Below are 3,918 nucleotides of genomic sequence, written 5' to 3' on the forward strand. Positions count from 1 at the left end.
CCGCTTAGTCCAGGGCTCCGCACACAGTAAGCGCTCAATAAATACGATTGCCTGACTGACAAGAGCAGGCAAGGGAAGAAAGACAAAACACTTCTGCAGAGCTACGCAATGTAGCCGGGAGGCGGTGGCAGTGAGAGGATTAAATCAATCAATCAATCAATCGTATTTATTGAGCGCTTACTATGTGCAGAGCACTGTACTAAGCGCTTGGGAAGTACAAGTTGGCAATATATAGAGATGGTCCCTACCCAACAGTGGGCTCACAGTCTAGAAGAAAAGACTTGAGGTCCCACCGAGATTTGAACTCGGATCGCTGGATTCAGAGTCCAGAGTGCTAACCATTACACCATGGAACCCTAACGATATCAGACATTTGGCATTTGGGTAGAGGGTTTGGAGAGGGTAAAAGGGGTGTCGATATTCTGGGTGTTCAAGAGGTTCAAGAGACTGATGCTCAGTTCTTCACCAGAAGAGAATCACGGTCCTCCCAACCCAGAGAAGACAGATTCTATAATCATGAACTCTAGACCGTCTGCTAGTCTCTAGACTGTAAGCTCACTGAGGGCAGGGAACGTGTCTACCAACTCTGTCGTACTGCATTCTCCCAAGCGCTTAGTACAGTGCTCTGCCCACAGTAAGCACCCAATAAATACCGTTGATTGATTAACAAAAGGGAAGCAGCATGGTGTAGTGGATAGCACTCGGACCTGGGAGTTGGAAGGCCGCGGGTCCTAATCCCGGCTCTGCCACTTGTCGGCTGTGTGACCTTGGACAAGTAGCTTCGCTTCTCTGGGCCTCAGTTACCTCATCTGGAAAACGGGGATTTGAGACTGTGATGTGGGACACGGACTGCATCCAACTCGATTTGCTTGTAGCCACCCCAGCGCTTAGTACAGGGCCTGGCACATAGTAAGTGCTTAAGAAATATCATCATTAGCATTAGAAGCAGCATGGCTCAGTGGAAAAAGCATGGGCTTTGGAGTCAGGGGTCATGGGTTCGAATCCCGGCTCTGCCAATTGTCAGCTGTGTGACCTTAGGCAAGTCACTTCACTTCTCTGTGCCTCAGTTATGTCATCTGTAAAATGGGGATTAAGACTGTGAGCCCCCCGTGGGACAACCTCATCATCAATCGTATTTATTGAGCGCTTACTGTGTGCAGAGCACTGTACTAAGTGCTTGGGAAGTACAAGTTGGCAACATATAGAGACAGTCCCTACCCAACGGTGGGCTCACAGTCTTCAAGCTCTAAATGCTTGAAGAATGACTGAGAACACTTGGAACCTGATCTCCTTGTAACCTCCCCAGCGTTGACTGAACACTCAGTCTCTTTGCTGACTTCTCTTCCGCCTCCCTCTCCTGAAATATTTGAGTCCCATATGGTTAATTTCTGGTTAATTAAGAAGCAGCCTAACAATGGCAGGGATTATGTTGAACAGATAGGATTGAGATTTTTGAAGTCATCTGCTAGCAAGGCCTTGGAGCCCGTCCCTAAGACCCCTGGAATCAGCCCGTCCCTAGGACCTCTGGCATCAGAGGTCCCAGCTTTGCACATAGTAAGTGCTTAATAAATGCCGTCATTATTATTAGAAACACCGCCACACCTCGTAATAAGGTAACGTCAATAAATTTATGGGGGAAAATTGCCACAGAGATCCCCAAATAGCCAGCCATTAAGCGCTGACACTGCAAACACATTTGAGGTTTTCATGTCCACAGCGGATTCATGTGACAAATATTCTTCCAGAACCCCCGGCACGCAATAAATTCCTCAATCCTTACCTCCCCTCAGGCTAAGTCAAACAAGTCACCTGTTACACCGAATGTTTCCTCACAAAGCATCTCCCTCCTGACAGGTTGAACGAGATAAACAGAGAGTTGCCTCATTCAGCCTTACTCTGAGAGAAACTGGTCTGTGGTGGTCCGCTCTGGTCTGCTCTGAGGGATTCAGTTCCATCGCTCGGGAGAGGTATGGAGTTGGGCTGGACTTTTTTATGGCATTTGTTAAGCGCTTACTAGGTGCCAGGCACTCTACTAAGCATTGGGATGGTTACAAGCAAGTCAGGTTCAACACAGTCCATGTCCTACTTGGGGCTCACAGTCTTAATCCCCATGTGACAGGTGAGGGAACTGAGGCATGGAGAAGTGCAGTGACTTGCCCAAGGTCACGCAGAAGGGAAGTGGCGGAGCCAGGATTAGAACCCAGGCTCGCGCTCTGTCCACCAGGCCACGCTGCTTCATCGGGGACTTGGGCTCTAAATGCTTGAAGAATGACCGAGAACACTTGGAAAGCCTCCTGTCTCTCCCCACTCCAGTCATCATCATCATCATCATCATCAATCGTATTTATTGAGCGCTTACTGTGTGCAGAGCACTGGACTAAGCGCTTGGGAAGTACAAGTTGGCAACATATAGAGACAGTCCCTACCCAACAGTGGGCTCACAGTCTAAAAGGGGGAGACAGAGAACAAAACCAAACATACTAACAAAATAAAATAAATAGAATAGATATGTACAAGTAAAATAAATAAATAGAGTAACAAATATGTACAAACATATATACGTATATACAGGTGCTGTGGGGAAGGGAAGGAGGTAAGATCGGGGGGTGGAGAGGGGGACGAGGGGGAGAGGAAGGAAGGAAGGAAGTCCATACTTCGCTCTGCTGCCCGGATCATTTTTCCACAAAAAGGTTCAGGACATGTCACCCCGCTCCTCAAAAAACTCCAGTGGTTGCCCGTCTACTACTGCATCAAACAAAAACTCCTCACCATTGGCTTCAAAGCTCTCCACCATCTCGCCCCCTCCTACCTCACTTCTCTTTTCTCCTTCTACAACCCAGCCGGCATTTTTCGCTCCTTCTCACTGTGCCTCCATCTCACCTGTCTCGCCGCCAACTCCTAGCCCACATCAATCAATCAATCAATCATATTTATTGAGCTAGCCCTCCCTCCCTACCCTCCCTCCTCAGATCTGCCAGACAAAATGACTCTCCCCCACCTTCAAAGCCTTACTGAAGGCACGCCTCCTCCAAGAGGCCTTCCCAACCAAGTCCCCCTTTTCCTCATCTCCCACTCCCTTCTGTGTCACTCTGACTTGCTCCCTTGACTATTCCCAGCTCCCAGCCCCACAGCACTTAGGTACGTATCTGTAACTTTATTTATTTGTATTGATGTCTGTCTCATCCCACTCTAGACTGTAAGCTTGTTGCGGGCAGGGAATGTCACTGTTTATCGTTCATTCATTCATTCATTCAATTGTATTTATTGAGCACTTACTGTGTGCAGAGCACTGTACTAAGCACTTGGGAAGTCCAAGTTGGCAACTTATAGAGACGGTCCCTACCCAACAGTGGGCTCACAGTCTAGAAGAAGCACTGTTCTAAGCGCTGGGGAGCTTACAAGATGATCAGGTTGTCCCATGGGGGGCTCACAGTTTTAATCCCCATTTTACAGATGAGGTAACTGAGGCACAGAGAAGTTAAGTGACTTGCCCAAAGTCACACAGCTGACAGTTGGCGGAGCTGGGATTTGAACCCATGACCTCTGACTCCAAAGCCTGTGGTCTTTCCATTGAGCCATGCTGTATCGTTGTATTGTACTCTCCCAAGCACGTAGTACAGTGCTCTGAACACAGTAAGCGCTCAATAAATACGACTGATTGAATGAATGAATGAACTTAGGAACATGGTGGGGGATGCTAGTTGAACTATTCCAGAAGCCCCTGAGGCATCTGCCTGGTGGGCCCATAGGAAAGGCCTGAGAGAGAAGCCGAGAGTGGAGAGCGAAGGTGGCACGGAAACAATTGGCCACCTCTGCCCATCCCTTCATAATAATAATAATAATGATGGTATTTATCAAGCGCTTACTATGTGCAAAGCACTGTTCTAAGCGCTGGGGAGGTTACAAGGTGATCAGGTT

At 48.2% G+C, this 3,918-nt stretch overlaps 1 non-coding gene across 1 annotated transcript; it reads right to left on the bottom strand.

Moving 5' to 3' along the window:
• Positions 1–284: 284 nt before the first annotated feature.
• On the bottom strand, positions 285–356 carry TRNAQ-CUG. Its single transcript has one exon. It is a non-coding gene; the product is annotated as a tRNA-Gln (tRNA).
• Positions 357–3,918: the final 3,562 nt, after the last annotated feature.

Source organism: Tachyglossus aculeatus, chromosome 1 (genome assembly GCF_015852505.1).
Source record: "Tachyglossus aculeatus isolate mTacAcu1 chromosome 1, mTacAcu1.pri, whole genome shotgun sequence".
Lineage (NCBI taxonomy): Eukaryota > Metazoa > Chordata > Mammalia > Monotremata > Tachyglossidae > Tachyglossus > Tachyglossus aculeatus.